The sequence below is a fragment of the Microcaecilia unicolor genome, chromosome 3 (assembly GCF_901765095.1).
Source record: "Microcaecilia unicolor chromosome 3, aMicUni1.1, whole genome shotgun sequence".
In the NCBI taxonomy this organism is placed as follows: domain Eukaryota; kingdom Metazoa; phylum Chordata; class Amphibia; order Gymnophiona; family Siphonopidae; genus Microcaecilia; species Microcaecilia unicolor.
In genome coordinates, this window is record NC_044033.1 from 534125191 (window position 1) to 534142855 (window position 17665).

A 17665-nucleotide genomic window follows, 5' to 3' on the forward strand; every position below is an offset into this window, starting at 1 on the left:
TGCATCTCAGCTGTGGTCTACAGGATCCTCATTGCTTCAAACAGCTTTAGTTGATGATGTTTTCACTGACCTGATGTTCTTTCCCAGATCCCTATCGAACTCTTTTGGATTATCTTTGAGCAGTTTGATCTCTCTGCAGATACTACTTGTAATTTATTGTTGGAGTGTATGAATTTAAGATCTTCCTTCATTGATACAGATTGTTTTTCTTTTTGTTTTGGAAGTTCCTCATTGTTTTTGGTGATCTTGATTCTTAATAACCATCTATCAAGGGCACTTCTGCTTTTGGTGATTTTGTTTTTCCTTCAATGTATTTTGTCCAAGGAGTTGTGTTTTTCTCTCTTTTTTTTGTTTCCCTCTGGCTCTGCATTCTCATTGATAAAACTCTCCTGCTGGTAATTTTGGGTGCACAATACGATATTTGGTTAATTTCTGCATTATCTCTAGACTTTTCCTTTATACATGTTATGACCTTATTCATCTTACTTATCACAATCTTTATTCTCGATGTTAAATTTTATATGATGTTGCTCTGGCTCTGATTGAGACAGACCTGGGGAACGAGATCAGTAACATGGAATATTGCTACAAATTGGGTTTCTGCCAGGTACTTGTGACCGGATTGGTTACTGTTGGAAGCAGGACACTGGGCTAGATGGACCATCGGTCTGACCCAGTATGGATATTCTTATGTTCTTATTCAGAAAGGACCTTGTAATCTGAATGTTTTTTCAGTAAGGCCCGGTTTGCTTTCTTTGCACCACACAAGTATTTAGGCAAGATATTATGAAATGTATTAAAAGCACTTGAAGGAGAACTGGGAATCTGTTTCTGGTATGACTAATTCCCACTGCTCACTCCATCTCTTTCTCTTTCATCCAGATACAAATTCTTGGCATGACAACTTTTCCTTCTGCTGCCAAAGTTAAAACAAAGTGATGAAAGAAAAGAATTACAGAGCAGAAACAGCAGCACAGTTCTGAATTCTGGTGCTGATCCATATTCTCCCTGTTCAGGTCACCCCGTTTCCTCCTGTACTGTGGCATGTCTTCCCTTAAGAATTATCTTGCACAACATTTAAATGTAATCTTAAAACAAATCACTTTCAGAAGGCTTTTGTTCTTATCCTTCTTTGAACTGATAATTGTAGTTGTGTTTTGCATTAGGCCACGGTATGGGGAAGTCTGATCAACAACAGAATGAGCTGTTTTAAATTCATCATTTTTGTTAACCTTCTATGAGATGTTACTGTAAAGTATCTAGATATTGACTTTCATGTCCAATATATCAGATAATGAAGAAACTGTGAAACTTGCCTGGTGCCAGGATACAATGTATCTCCTCGTTCCCCCAGGATTATACAGCCTTGGTCATAAGAAAAGAAGACTGAAAGTCCATCAAGCCCAGGATCCAGTTTCTAACAGTGGCCAATCCAGATCACAAGTACCTGGCAATATACCAAAAGAGAAACATTTTTTGCAGCTTATCCCAGATATAAGCAGTGAAATTTCCCAAGTCCAACTTAATAATGGTTTATGGATTTTTCTCTTAGGAAATTAGCCAAACCTTTTTTCAACCCTGCTAAGCTAACTGCTTTTACCAGATTCTCTGGCAACAAACTCCAGAATTTAAATACACGTTGAGTGAGCAAATATTTTCTCCTATTTGTTTTATATTTACTACTTAGTAGTTTCATTGCATGCACCTTAGTCCTAATATTTTTGGAAAGAGTAATCAAGTGATTCACTTCCACTCATTCCACTCCACTTAGTATTTTATGGATCTCTATCATATCTCCCCTCAGGCATCTCTTCTTCAAGCTGAAGAGCACTAGCTGCTTTAGCCTTTCCTCATAGGGAAGTCATCCCATCCCCTTTATCATTTTCATCGCCCTTCTCTGTACTTTTTCTAATTCTACTACATCTTTTTTTGAGATGTGGTGACCAGAATTGCACACAGTATTCAAGGTGTGGTCGCACTATGGAGCAATACAAAGACATTATAATGCAGTGGCGTAGCAAGGAGGGGCGGTCCGCCCCGGGTTTCAGCTGGGGGGGTGCTCCCTGCCAGCTCCCCCCCCTTGGCGAATCGACACCCCCCCCCGACCAGCTCCCGCACCCTACCTTTAAAAAGAATACCGGGAGGCGAGGCGCAGCGCCTCACGCCTGCCCTGCACGTAAAAGAAATGTGGACCGTCGGGTCTTCCCTCGCTCTATCTGTCCCGCCCTCCGCTGACGCAATTTCCTATGTCCGCAAGGGCGGGACAGACAGAGCGAGAGAAGACCCGATGGTCCACATTTCTTTTACTTGCAGGGCAGGCGCAAGGCGCTGCGCCTCGCCTCCCGATATTCTTTTTAAAGGTAGGGTGCGGGAGCTGGTCGGGGGGGGGGGTGTCATCGTGCTGCACCCGGGGGGGGTGCAACGGCGAACCGCCCTGCCCCGGGTGGCAGCCCCCCCTGCTATGCCACTGTTATAATGTCCCCATTTTTTGTTTTCCATTCCTTTCCGAATAATAACTAACATTCTATTTGCTATCTTAGCCGCCACCGCACACTGAACAGAGGGTTTCAACATATTTTCAACGATGGCTCTTAGATCCCTTTCTTGGTTGGTGATTCCTAATGTGGAACCTCGCATCATGTAACTATAAGAACATAAGAGTAGCCATACTGGGTCAGACCAATGGTGCATCAAGCACAGTATCCTATTTTCAACAGTGGCCAATCCAGATCACAAGTACTTGGCAGAATCCCAAATGGTAGCACCATTCCAAGCTACCAATCCCATGGCAAACACTGGTTTCCCCATGTCTGTCTCACACCACTCATACCTCCACTCACAGAAATATGTATACCATATGTCTTCATGCCTTAATATTGCCCTTTAAGCCTTCCATTGTCCCCTTCCAATGTTTCAATGTCTGTGTTCCATTGTTATATTCCTTAACGTTACTTGACTGTCTCGCTTAAATCTACACAATGTAATCCATAACCAAGTTGTAACAAATTGTATTTCCATCATTCATAATGTATTGTAAGCCACACTGAACCCGCAAAAAGGTGGGAAAATGTGGGATACAAATGCAATAAATAAATAAATAAATAGTTTGGGTTCCCCTTTCTCACATGCATCACTTTGCACTTGCTCACATTTATTTATTAATTATTTATTTATTGCACTTGTATCCCACATTTTCCCACCTATTTGCAGGCTCAATGTGGCTTACAGAGATCTGTTATGCAGGTATACAGTGAGACATTCTGGATAAAGAAGTGTAAGGGTTGTGTTCTAGTCATTATTGGTTCTCGTGGTAGGCTTTGTTAAAGAGATAGGTTTTCAAAGCTTTGCGGAAGCTATTTAGTTCGTTGATTGTTTTCAAGTGAGTTGGTAATGCATGCGTCAAACTTTACCTACCCGAGCACACAGTTATGGAACGCACTGCCGCGCAACTTGAAATCGATCTACGAAAGAACGAACTTCTACATATTACTGAAGACCCCTCTCTTTAATAAAGCGTACCACAAAGATCAACCAATGTGAATATACACAACTCACCCATCTATATTCAGAACTGTTTCACAATATCTGCTTGTATACTATAACTTTGCTTAATTATCATCATGCTGACCAAGATCCTGCAATACTAAATGTTTATTTACTAACATTCTTCCACTACTCATGATGTATTGTAAGCCACTTTGAGCCTGCAAAGAGGTGGGAAAAGGTGGGATACAAATGCAACAAATAAATAAATAAATAAATAAAATAAATTCCACATTTTTGTGCTCATGTAGGAGAAGCTGGACGTATGTGTTAATTTGTATTTGACCCCTTTACAGCTGGGGAAGTGTAGGTTGAGGAAGGTGCGGGAGGATCGTTTAGCATTTCTGGGTGGAAGATCAACAAGATCTAGCATGTAGGACGGGGCGTCTTCATGAATGATTTTGTGAATAATCGTGCATATCTTGAACGTGGTACGTTCTTTCAGTGGGAGTCAGTGTAGGTTCTTTCTTAGGGGTTTTGCACTTTCATCTGCCATCTAGATGCCCAGTCTCCCAAGGTCCTCTTTCAATTTTTCCTGCTTTGATTTTCTCTCTATTTTGGGAAATGTGCAGACAAAGAAATCATTTTGTTTCGTTTCCTTTTGCCATCTGCAGTTTCTTCTTGTTTTTATTTTTATAAAATATCATTTCATGATAATCTTGTTAATTTAGTTAATTAAGAGGTGGTAGTGGTTACTGCACAAGCAAAAAAAAAAAAAAACCTTTTGGCAAACAATCCCAATTCCTCCCATCAAAACCAGAACCTGATGGTAACATAAGAACATAAGAGTAGCCATACTGGGACAGACCAATGATCTATCTAGCCCAGTATCCTGTTTCCAAACAGTGGCCTTTAGCCTCTTTAGTCTTTCCCTATGAGGAAAGGCTAAAGTGGCTAGGGCTCTTCAACTTGGAGAAAAGATGGCTGAGGGGAGATATGATAGAGGTCTATAAAATAATGAATGGAGTGGAACAGGTAGATGTGAATCACTTGTTTACTCTTTCCAATAATACTAGGACTAGGGAACAGACAATAAAGCTACAAAGTAGTAAATTTAAAATGAATCGGAGAAAATATTTCTTCACTTAATGTGTAATTAAACTCTGGAATTCATTGCCAGAGACTGTAGTAAAAGCAGTTAGCTTAGCAGAGTTTTAAAAAAGGTTTGGACGGCTTCCTAAAGGAAAAGTCCATAAACCATTATTAAATGGGGAAAATCCACTATTTCTGGGATAAGCAGCATAAAATGTTTTGTACTTTTTGGGGGTATCTTGCCAGGTATTTGTGACCTGGATTGGCCACTGTTGGAAACAGGATGCTGCGCTTGATGGACCTTTGGCCTGTCCCAGTATGGAATACTTATGTATTTATGTATAGGTTACAAATACCACCCTAACAGTATCTGGCACCAGCCTTTTCCTAGCAATGAAGAGGCCACTTACCCTCGGTACTGCAGGTGGTATAAAGTTTGGGCAGGAGCGACCCTCCTTCAGTGCCAGCCCCCTTGTCTAGGATCAAAATGATAGCTCTGCTCTAATACAAAGATACCAAATTACCCAGGTCTAGAAGGGAGATCATTTTGGACCAACACATGCCAAAGCAGTGTGGGATTAATAGTCCCTAAAACTACCCAGAACTGCCATAAAATCTCCCTTTTGGAACTGACTGTCTTGGCAGCTCTGTTAATGCTTCTTGGAAGCATTTAAGATTTAAGTCCCAGAATTAAACAAGAAAAGAAATTTAATAGAATAATTTCCCCAGAACATACAGGGCTAGGAGCATCTCTGGCTGTCTTCAAATCTAAGCTAAAAGCCCAACCTTTTGATGCTGCTTTTAACTCCTAACCCTTATTCACTTGTTCAGAACCCTTATTTTATCATCCTCACTTTAATATTCCCTTATCTCTTGTTTGCCCTGTTTGTCTGTCCTAATTAGATTGTAAGCTCTGTCGAGCAGGGACTGTCTCTTCATGTTCAAGTGTACAGCGCTGCGTACGTCTAGTAGCGCTTTAGAAATTATAAGTAGTAGTGATAAGTAGTAGTATGACACAAGGAAAGTCCTTGGAGTAAGTCTTTAGAGCCAGGTTCAAATTCACAAGGCAAAAAATCCAGGAAGGGTTTTACACAGAGTTCAAGACCAGACAGGGAAATGTTGCTGTACACCTGTATGCACCATGGCCTATTTTGGGGGGATGAGGGGACATTGCTCTTCATATGATACAGGACAGAGAGCCTCCCTCCCCTTAAAGCATCGCTGCTCCCCTGACCCCCCCCCCCCCCAAGAAACCTGCTCTCTTAAGACTCCTTCCCATTGCATGACTGTCAGTGTAAAACATCCCAGCAGCTGGCACAAGGCCTCACACTGAAACATTCAACCAAGTTGTACTGGTTCCCTCCCCACCCCCCCACCCCCACCCCGATGCACCCATCCTGCTGACAGTTGTGACATTGGGAAGAAGCTACAAGAGGCATAGGAGCCGACTCTGTGGGTGCTGTGGATGCTTAAGCACCCCCAATATTGAGAAAATTCCTTGTATGTGTCCAAGGAGGGGTTATTTCCATTGGGCTTAGCACCCCCAATAATTTTGAAAAGTTGGCTCCTGTGACAAGAGGAGAGCAGGTCTGGTGAGGGAGGGCCTAGTCATGAGAGAAAGGGCAACAAGCAGCAATGCTCAAAGAAAGAGGGAAGAGAGAGGAGGAAGATGCTGGACCATGTGTGTAGGGGTGGGAGAGAGGAGATGCTGGACACTGGGGATGAAGAAATAGATAGAGGGGAGATGATAGATTGGGGGTGGCAGGGGGAAGCAACAAGGACCCTGACAAATGATAGGGTGGGAGAAGGGTCTGATGTGAGGACAGGAAGGAGGCTGAATGGGAACTGGGGAATAGGAGAAAAGAGCAGATGCTAGGGCTGGGGGTCGAGTTGAGAGAATGGGTCTAATTTAGGGAGAAGGGTTTACTACTACTAGGGCTGGAATAAGGGGTGCAGAAGGCTGGAGTTCTGAACTGATTTAGTGAGAAGGAGGCTGGGAGCTGATGCTGGGGTTGGGAGAAGGAGGCTGAGTGTTGACACAGATAGAGATTGAGTTGGGAGAAAGGGGCTGATTTAAGGAGAAGGGTGCTGGAGACTGAGTTGACAGAAGAGGTTTCTGGGAGGTGGCAGTGGGAGAAAGGGGTTGATGCTGGGGGAGTGAGAGAGGACGGTGTGGTGGGGATGAAGCATGGGTGTGTGCAGCAGAAGGTGGGGCTGGGGAGCAGAGGGAAAGATGCTGTGGCAAGTAGAAAAGGCAGAATAAATGAATATTGGAGGAGCAAGTAGGTGGGCAGATGCTGGGGAAGGGGGAGAGGAGGAATTGATGCTAGGGACAGGGTAGAGGTGAGAGAATGGATGTTGAGGTAAGGCGGAGAAAGAGGCAGCGTTATGAAGAGGGTGAGATGCAAAGTAAGGAGACAAATCTTTGAAGGAGATGAGAGATGGTAGAAATGGGGAAGTAGAAGGAGGAATGGGGTAAAACATAAGAGATGGAGAGGAGAGAGGTGACAGGGAAGGACTGAGGTAAATGAGGATGGATAGGGTATGAGTATAGAGGGTAGAAATGGGGAACTAGAAGGCACCTGAAAGACAAGAATGAGCAACACAAGTGGAAATGAGAGGCTGGAGAAGCAGCTGAAGTGGAAGGACAAAGGGCTGCAGAGGGAATGGGGGGAATAAAATCTAGCTAAAAGATAAAAAAGGCAGGCAAGAGAAATGGGAGGGGGGAGATGAAACAGGGGGATCAGTTACAGAGCGAGACGAAGGGAAGAAACAGAAAATGAAGATGAAATCCTGGAAAAGGACTTCAGCAAAAACAGACATTGCTAAAGACAGACCAGGAAAGTTAAACAATCAGACAAAGGTACAAAATATTTATTTTTAGTTTAGTTACAAATTAACAAAAATAAAACAACAAAATGGAAAATAAGGTGACACATTTTTATTGGATTAATTCAATATATATATTTTGACTAGCTTTCAAAAGCCAAACCCACCTTCCTCAGGTTAGATTTTGACCTCTGAAATGTAGTCAAAAATATACTGAATTAGTCCAATGAAAAGGTGTTGCCATATTTTCTGTTCTTTTGTTTTGTTTTATTTTAATTTATTAACCTTTAACCTTGACTAACAGTGCTACAACACTACTTCACCCTAAATTAAAAATAAAATTATTTCCCCTACTTTTGTTGTCTGGTCATTTAACTTTCTAATTGTGTAAGTCCCAGTTTCTCATTACTGCTTTCCTGTCATCTCTTAGCTGTCTTTCCAGGATCTCCTGTTCAATGGTTCTTTTTTTCTCCCCTTCTTCAGTTCCAACACTATGTCCACCTCTGACACTAATCTTTTACTTTCAGCGTTTTTCTATTTTTCTGCCTCTCTGTCCATTCAGGTTTCATTCATGCTTAGTACCCAGTCTTCAGTCTCTCTCTTTTTTTGCACTGTATTCACCTACAGCTTTCCACATCTTTCCCCCATCCAGGCCCTCCTGTTCCCCTTCTTATTCCCCAGCCTTTCATTTACTCTTCCATTTCTCCCTCTACAGTCGAACATCTCCTTTGTCTGATCCCCAGCAGCATTGCCCCATCCAGCATTACTCCATTCTCTTTCTCTATATGTCTCTTGACCCCATCAAGCATTAACCTGTTTTCTCTCTCTCTTCTCCCCTATCCAGCATTACCCCCATGTGTGTTTGTCTCTCTTCTCCTCATCTACTATTACCCATCCAGCTTTACACTGTTCTCAGTTTCTTCTCTCCCATCTAGCTTTAGTGTGTGTGTCTGTCTGTCTTCTTCCTCATCCAGCATTATCCTATGTGTGTCTCTCTTTTCCTTATGTAGTATTACCCCATCCAGCATTATCCCTTTTGCTTTCTGTCTCTTCTTTCTCATCTGCCATTATCCCATGTGTGTTTCTCTTTTTCTCATGATGGAGTCTATGTCCTATCACAGGTTGAGGAATCCCTGCTAAAAATAAGTGCCAGAAATAAGCACCTGGGTCTGAGGTTAGTCCATGGTCCAACCTTACAGTTAAGGTAAAGACTTGGAACTCCTGTGTGGGACTGAGCAAGTACCTTCATTTGCATATGGTTTGCAGAGACAGATGAACTATGAACATTTCTTATAAATAGGGCCTGAAAAAGGAGAAAAGACTTTGTTAGGCCAACAGGGGAAAAACTATCCTTGCCAGGATTTGTTAGGGCCAAAGCGGGATGGACTGCTGGAGAACAGTAAACTCACTATGACCTGAAGGGGAGAGCCAAGTCAGGACACTGTGTCTGGAGGCTCTGCTGAGTTGGAGACTTATGGGTGCACCTCTTCTTCAAATGGTGATTGCTGTGGAGGATTGTAGATGGACTTCTTTTTGGATTATTGTTTGCTTGAGGTCCACTTTTTTGCTTTAGGACCTTTACCAAGGATTGGTGGACCTACTTTAATGCTGGATTGTCATTTTGCTGTGGAATTCACAGACATTTAGTTCACATCCTTGGGTAGATGGTGAAGTGAGTTAAATGCTTGGACCACACAGTCGAGTGGGCGGTGTAAGAGGAAAGTCTTTACAGACACTCAGCCAAACCTTTTCAGTGAGTGGGGTGTGATACCTATCTGTCTCTCTGTATTTCTCTTTCTCTCTCTCTCTCTCTCCCGTCTAGCATTTCCCCATCTGACTCTCTCTTCTCATCATCTAGTATTACCCCATCTTTCACTATCTCTCTTCTCCCCCATCCAGCATTACCCCATGCTCTTTCTCTGTGCGTTTCTTGTCCCCATCCAGCATTACCCCATTCTCTCTCTCTCTCTCTCTTCTTCCCCATCCAGCATTATCCCATATGTCTCTCTTTTCCTCATCTGGCATTACTGCATCCGGTATTTCCCCTTTCTCTGTCTCTTTTCTCTCAGCCACCAATACCCTATCTATATTGTGTGTGTGTGTCTCTGTCTCTTTCACTCTCTCTGTTCTCCCCAATCTAGCATTAACCAATCTCTCTACCTCATCCAGCATTACCCTGTTCTCTGCCTCTTCTTTCCCATCAAGCATTACCCTGTTCTCTGTTTCTTCTCTCCCATCGAGCATTACTCCTTTCTTTCTCCGTCTTTTCTCTCTCATCTAGCACTAGGGCTATTCAGCTTGGAGAAGAGACAGCTGAGGGGAGACATGATAGAGATATATAAAATAATGATGGAGTGGAACAGGTGGATGTGAAGCGTCTGTTCACGCTTTCCAAAAATACTAGGACTAGGGGGCATGCGATGAAACTACAGTGTAGTAAATTTAAAACAAATCGGAGAAACTTTTTCTTCACAACGTATAATTAAACTCTGGAATTCGTTGCCGGAGAAAGTGGTGAAGGTGGTTAGCTTAGCAGAGTTTAAAAAGGTGTTGGACGGTTTCCTAAAGGACAAGTCTATAAACCGCTACTAAATGGACTTGGGAAAAATCCACAATTCCGGGAATAACATGTATAGAATGTTTGTACGTTTGGGAAGCTTGCCAGGTGCCCTTGGCCTGGATTGGCCGCTGTCGTGGACAGGATGCTGGGCTCGATGGACCCTTGGTCTTTTCCCAGTGTGGCATTACTTATGTACTTATGTACCCTACAGTATCTGTCTCTCTCTCTCTCTTTCACTCTCTCTGTTCTCCCCATCTAGCATTACCCCATATGTCTCTCTCTCTCTCTCTCTCTCTCTCTCTCTCTTTCTTCCTCCTCCTCCTCCTCCTCATCTAGCATTAACCCATCTGTCTACCCCATCCAGCATTACCCTGTTCTCTCTCTCCTCTCCCATCGAGCATTACCGTTATCTGGTATGGGGGAGGGGAAGCCAAATTCTGTCATCAGTTTTCCATAATTATCTTGTAACAGCAGTGAAATATCTTCTCTGGCATTACCTCTAAGTTATGCACTCTGTTAGTCTTACTTGCCTTACTTGATCTCTCCCACCAACAGCTCTGGAGCTCTGTACTGCTGTCTGTGTAAACTTAACCAGTGCTGCAAGCGTTCGAGCAAAACCAAAGTCACATAACTTTACTAGTCCAGAATGGGAAACCAAGGTGTTTTCTGGCTTAATATCTCTGTGTATGATCTAGAAGAGGAGGCGAGATATCATTGCCACATCTCTCTCTCTTTTTCTTCTCCCCCCTCCCAATCCAGCATCACCTGCTTTCTCTTCTCCCCTGCTGCCCGTCCACTCATCTTCCAAGTCAGCAGTAAAGGCAATGAGAGAGAGATGAGGCCATGATATTTCGCCTCCTCTTCTAGATCATACACAGAGATATTAAGCCAGAAAACACCTTGGTGACTGGCAGAGCTAGCAGCGGCATGCAGAGGAAACTGGTCCCACACGTCTTTGCATTGCTTGCAGCATTGGCACCAATCCCAGAAGACAACGGTCCCCACATGGTGCCTGCAGGAGAGAAGGGAAGGCAACAGTTGGGGTTGGGGAGGCGCCTATGATGTCTGGAGATGAAAACAGTAATGGAATTGAAAAATGCATGGGATAGACACGAAGGAATCCTGTATAGAAGGCAGGAACCAAACAAACTTAGCAGTAATTTGGAAGCAAATCCAGTTCTGGGCAGAATTCTATGGTCTGTGCCCTGATTGTGGCTGGACAGATTTAGCTTCAGTAGCTGGAGTACAAGCAGACTTCTGTGGTCTGCGCCCTTAAAATGGTAAGGACAAATCAAGATCAAGTAATGAATATGTAGTATCACATCAGCTATGAGTTTGTTGGACAGACTGGATGGACCTTAAGGGTCTTTATCTGCCTTCATCTACTATCTTTGTTTGTATGTATATTATTGTCTCACCCTGCTACAGCTATAACTGAGAAAAGATGGTCAAGGGAAGATATGATACAGGTCTTTAAAATACTAAGTGGAGTGGAACGGGTTGACGTGAATTGCTCGTTTATTCTTTCAAAAAATATTAGGACTAGGGGGCACGCAATGAAGCTACAAATTAGTAAATTTAAAACAAATTGGAGAAAATATTTCTTCAGTCGATGTGTAATTAAACTCTGGAATTCGTTGCCAGAGAATGTAGATAAAGTGGTTAGCTTAGCGGGATTTTAAATAGGTTTAGATAATTTTTAAAAAGAAAAGTTCATAAAATAGACTTGGGAAAATCTACGGCTTGTTTCTAGACTAAGCAGCATAAAATGTATTGTACTTTTTTGGGATCTTGCAAGGTATTTGTGACCTGGATTGGCCACTGTTGGAAACAGGATGCTGGGCTTGATGGACCTTTGGTCTTTCCCAGTATGCAACGCTTATGTTCTTATGAGTAGATGGGAAGAAAATTTGCTCCCCACCTCTTGCCCCCACAAACAAAATAGGCAAACCACTGTACGAAGATGGTTAGCACACTGATTAGCGGTCAGGAATTGTGCAGAGGAAGAGGAAGAAAAAAACTCCGGACATCTTTTATTATTTTATTTATTTAAAAATGTATTACCTGCACAATATATAATTCTCCACGGGGTACAGTTATACACACATAATAAAATATTTAAATCAAACCCTTCAGATAATGTGACGAAGCTCATTTTCATAGCACATAGACTTACAAAGTTACATAGGTTACTTTCAGGCTTATTTTCGAAAGAGAAGGATGCCCATCTTTCGATACAATCGCAAGATGAGGGTCCTTCTCACAGGGTCACCCAAATCGGTATAATGGAAAGCCGGTTTTGGGTGTCCCCAACTGCTTTCCATTGTGGGGATGACCAAGTTCCCAGGGGTGTGTCGGAGATGTAGCGAAGGCGGGACTTGGGCGTGCCTCAGTGGCGTAGCTACAGTACGTGGGTCCATGGGGGCCTGGGACCCCATAGATTTGGCCCTGGACCCCCCTGCCAACGACCCTCTTGACCCCCCCCTACCACCACCAATCCGCCGTCGCTTACCTTTGCTGGTGGGGGACCCCAACCCTCGCCAGCCGAGGTCCTCTTCTTCCGGCGCAAGGCTTTGTTCTGTTTTTGTGAGTCTGACATGCAGGACATCAGACTCACAGAAACAGAACGAAGCCTTGCAGATCAGCCAGCGGCTGCATTGCTGGCTGATCTGCAAGGTTTCGTTCTGTTTCTACTACTACTACTACTACTATTTAGCATTTCTATAGCGCTACAAGGCGTACGCAGCGCTGCACAAACATAGAAGAAAGACAGTCCCTGCTCAAAGAGCTTACAATCTAATAGACAAAAAATAAATAAAGTAAGCAAATCAAATCAATTAATGTGAACGGGAAGGAAGAGAGGAGGGTAGGTGGAGGCGAGTGGTTACAAGTGGTTACGAGTCAACAGCAATGTTAAAGAGGTGGGCTTTCAGTCTAGATTTAAAGGTGGCCAAGGATGGGGCAAGACGTAGGGGCTCAGGAAGTTTAATCCAGGCATAGGGTGCAGCGAGACAGAAGGCACGAAGTCTGGAGTTGGCAGTAGTGGAGAAGGGAACAGATAAGAAGGATTTATCCATGGAGCGGAGTGCATGGGAAGGGGTGTAGGGATGGACGAGTGTGGAGAGATACTGGGGAGCAGCAGAGTGAGTACATTTATAGGTTAGTAGAAGAAGTTTGAACAGGATGCGAAAACGGATAGGGAGCCAGTGAAGGGTCTTGAGGAGAGGGGTAGTATGAGTAAAGCGACCCTGGTGGAAGATGAGACGGGCAGCAGAGTTTTGAACTGACTGGAGAGGGGAGAGGTGACTAAGTGGGAGGCCAGCAAGAAGCAGATTGCAGTAGTCTAAACGAGAGGTGACAAGGGTGTGGATGAGGGTTTTGGTAGAGTGCTCGGAAAGAAAGGGGCAGATTTTACGGATGTTGTAAAGAAAGAAACGACAGGTCTTGGCAATCTGCTGGATATGAGCAGAGAAGGAGAGAGAAGAGTCAAAGATGACCCCAAGGTTTCGAGCTGAGGAGACAGGGAGAATGAGAGAGCCATCCTGCACGTACGTCAGACTCAGAAACAGAACGAAATCTTGCACCGGAAGAAGAGGACCTCGGCTGGCGGAAGTTGGGGTCCCCCACCAGCAAAGGTAGGCGGTGGCGGCGGGGGAGGGTTGGCGGCGGGAGGGGGGGTCGAGACGGTTGTCGGCAGGGGGGGGTCAAAGTTGGTGGTGGTGGCGGGGGGGTTGGCAATGGCGGGGGGGGGGGGTCGGCGGCGCCGGGGGGGCTAAAATGTGCCCCCTCATCTCGGGCTCTGGACCCCCCTCCCACCGAAGTCTGTCTATGCCCCTGGCGTGCCTAACACATGGGCGTCCTCGACCCATAATGGAAAAAAGGCATCCCTGATGAACACTTGGACGACTTTACCTGGTCCTTTTTTTCTTATGACCAAGCCACAAAAAGGTGCCCAAACTGACCAGATGACCACTGGAATGAATCAGGGATGACCTCCCCTTACTCCCCCAGTGGTCACTAACCCCCTCCCATCCTCAAAAAAAATGTTTAATATTTTTTTCCAGCCTGTATGCCAGCCTCAAATATCATACCCAGCTCCATGACAGTAGTATGCAGGTCCCTGAAGCAGTTTTAGTGGGTACTGCAGTGCACTTCAGGCAGGCGGACCAAGGCCCATCCCCCCATTTCTGTTACACTTGTGGTGGTAAATGTGAGCCCTTCAAAACCCACCAGAAACCCACTGTACCCACATCTAGGTGCCCCCCTTCACCCATAAGGGCTATGTACAGTTGTGGGTTTTCGGGGGCTCAGCACACAAGGTGAGGGATCTATGTACCTGGAAGCTTTTTCTCAAGTCCACTGCAGTGCCCCCTAGGGTGCCTGGTTGGTGTCCTGGCATGTCAGAGGGACCAGTGCACTACGAATGCTGGCTCCTCCCATAACCAAAGGGCTTGCATTTGGTCATTTCTGAGATGGGCGTCCTTAGTATCCATTATCACTGAAAATCAGAAACAACCAAGTCTAAGGACAACCATCTCTAGGGATGACCTAAATGTCAAGATTTGGGTGTCCCCAACCGTATTATCAAACGAAAGATGGACGCCCATCTTGCTTTGATAATGCGGGTTTCCGCGCCCCTTCGCCGGGACGTGCTGAGGAAAACTTGGGTGACCCTTTCGATTATGCCCCCCTCCACGCATTACTATGTGACTTTGTACGTCTGTGCTTTGAAAATGGGCACATAATCTAAGATGCAATGACCATAAACATTAAACATCATCCCTTGAACAGCTGGGATTCTTTCTCTCGTAAGCCATAGCTGCCAAGTTACCCAGTTCCAAGAGGGAGATTTGAGGCCAGTTCTAGTTTTCTGACAATTTTGTTCTGATGTATTATGGGACCTGCAGCACTGATTTCAATGGCTAGATTCAGGGACCACAAATACCACATGGCTTTGGGATGAAAGTTTAAAATCAGGATTGCCAGAAAGTTTCCCTCCTGGAACTGGGTAACTTAGCACTTTTGCTTACATTGCTGTGAGTATTCAAATTTAGTTAAGTCTTTATATCAGTTTCCTTATATAGATGACTAACAGGTACTGGATTTAGCCTACGCTAATGAGTAATGTCTGTTAAATGCTGTTCAGCGCATAGGAATACAATGGTCTGCACAGTATTTAGTCAACACTAATCATTACTGCAGGCTCAATCCATTAATGCACCTTAGTAAAAGGACTCCTTAGTCATTCTGTGAGTCCCAGGGTGGAACATGCTCAACTACTACCCTGTTTCCCCAAAAGTAAGACATCTCCCGAAAATAAGACCTAGTAGAGGTTTTCCTGAATTGGTAGATATAAGGCCTCCCCCAAAAGTAAGACCTAGCAAATTTTTGTTTGAAAGCAGGGCCGCCGAGAGCCGGACAAGGCCACCCCCGGGCCGCCCCCCCCCACCCGAAGTCGCTGGGCCCCCCCTCCACCCACCCTCCGTCGCTCCCGGAACTAACCTTAAACGCCTCCTTTCACCTTCACAGCAAGCAGCAGCAGGGCAGACCTCTCCTTCCTTCCGTGCCCCGCCCTCGCGGACGTTACGTCAGGCGAGGGCGGGACACGGAAGGAAGGAGTGGCCTGCCCTGCTGCTGCTTGCTGCGAAGATGAAAGGAGGCATTTAAGGTTAGTTCCAGGAGCGACGGAGGGCGGGCAGGCCAACCCCGATCCAGCCCCAATGTTTCCCCGAAAAATAAGACAGCCCCTGAAAATAAGACCTAGTGCATTTTTGGGGGGCAAAAATTAATATAAGACAGTGTCTTATTTTCGGGGAAACACGGTAAATAGGGACTCCCAAGATGGAACACTAGACAAGAAGATGAGAGATAGGATTGTTCAAAGTAAGTTTTAATGTCGCTGTACTTCCAAGAAGTGTGTCCAGTGAAAAGGACAACCAAGGATTACTGGAAACAAACGCTGAACAGAAGCTGGAATTGTAAAGCATCAGGGAAAAAAAAAAAAGCAAAGAAAGATGAAGCAAATGCAGAAATAACAAGAAAATAGGACTGAAGCAGCAAGACAGGAACAAATACCCAAACCTGCCCTGAGCTGGTCCCCATTGCCCCAAAGATTACTAGAAAGAGAGATTCTCAGAAAGGAAGACAGGTGCTCTCCAACCCAAGGGGACTGGTCTGAGGCTGGCTCATGTCTAAACCTCTGCAAACAGCATGGAAAATGTCTAGCCTTCAAATGTGATCTTTTTGGTCTTTTGCACACAATGCATTTCTCTTTCCATTTGTTCTTTTCCCCAGGATTATACAGATTTGCTCTGGTAGTTTTGGGAAATGTGCATCTCTGATCTCTTTGTATTTTGCACAGTACAGGAGGAAATGCATTTCTGTTTCTATGTCTCCTCTTCTGTTGTAGGGAGTCTTTGATTTTTCTGTATCTTTCAACTAGTCCCAGGAAAGATAATTACTGTGTGACCTCTAGAGAACTGAAGTGCTTCCTTCATAATAGCAGAATCGCTGCCTTGTGTCACTTGCAGAACATAGACAGACCCTGTGACCACAAATAGCAGAATTCAGACAAGACATGGAAACACCAAGAAGCCGGACTGCACACTGACCTATCCAGGTAAAGCGTCTAAGATCCTTTTTCCAGAGTAATGACTTCTGCTGGGAAGTTTGTCTATCTAGAGTCAGGTATTCCTACCTGAATATCGGCCCCTGCAATGCATCGCAGCCCTCCAGCACATCAGGATGACATTAACTAGGCATCATCTTGCTTTCTGGCCAAAAGCATTTGCAGTGTTGAAAGGAATGGTTCATCTGGGTAATTTCTAAAGTTAAGCAAATATTGACTTCAAAAGATATCAGAGATGCCCATTTCCCAAACTGAGAGAAGATCAAAGACTTCCCACAAAACATTTAGCAGGGAAAAGTGTAAATTACAATCCTGGGGGAAAGAAGAGGTCAGAACCTGGAAATTGTCCTGGCTAGATATCTGTTTAGCACTGTATTTTTAATTTTAGAACTGGTATATGTGTGTGTGGATATTTTTCCTCCCACTTTGGCATTGCATGTCCAGTTTGTCATGCTAATTCATTAGGTAATTAAGGTACCTGAGCCTGACTGCCTGAATTGCTCCTGTTTTGTGACTTTTTCTGCCTATAATGCACATTCTGAAGTGCAGAACTGACCTTCCCTTTGACCTTTACACAGTCTGAAGTAAAACATCTCCCCACTGTACAGCTTTTGACTTATCCCTGCATTCCAAGAGTCTCAGTAGCTCATTTTATGACTACTTGGGTGGTCTTTAATGCAATCCTCATTCCAGCTATGACTGTCTGAAATGATGTTGTTTTCTCTTACCTCTTTGTGCAAAATGTGGTTTCTCAGATGTGCCCCTCTCAGCAGGCAGTAACCAGGGTGACTCTGCTGCTGCACGCTCACTCACCAGGAGAACTTTCCTGGCTTCTGGACGCCGTCATTTTTATACAGAACCGGAGTGATGAGTCTGACTCATGCCAGAGTGGGCTTCTTTCCAGTACTGAGAGGTGGAAGGGGGATGGGGTTTTCTCAGCATTTTCTTTTGGCCGTCTTGTGGTACTACTAGGATGGGAACAGAATGATTTACATAGTAAACATCTGGTTTTCTGACTACTTGATCTTGACGGGTCAGTGCAGTGGGATATGTTAGTGAGATCTTACTAGAGA

General features: G+C 44.4%; 1 protein-coding gene across 1 annotated transcript in view; it reads right to left on the reverse strand.

Annotated features, from left to right (window-relative positions):
- COL10A1 (collagen type X alpha 1 chain) overlaps positions 1-17438 on the reverse strand; it is a 39533-nt gene extending 22095 nt beyond the window's left edge. Inside the window, exons 1-2 of the mRNA XM_030199226.1 lie at positions 17321-17438; positions 1317-1447 (exon numbers count right to left, since the gene is read on the reverse strand). The gene's annotated coding sequence lies outside the window, so the exon portion shown is untranslated. The remainder of the gene's footprint in view (positions 1-1316; positions 1448-17320) is intronic.
- Between the last annotated feature and the right edge of the window lie 227 nt (positions 17439-17665).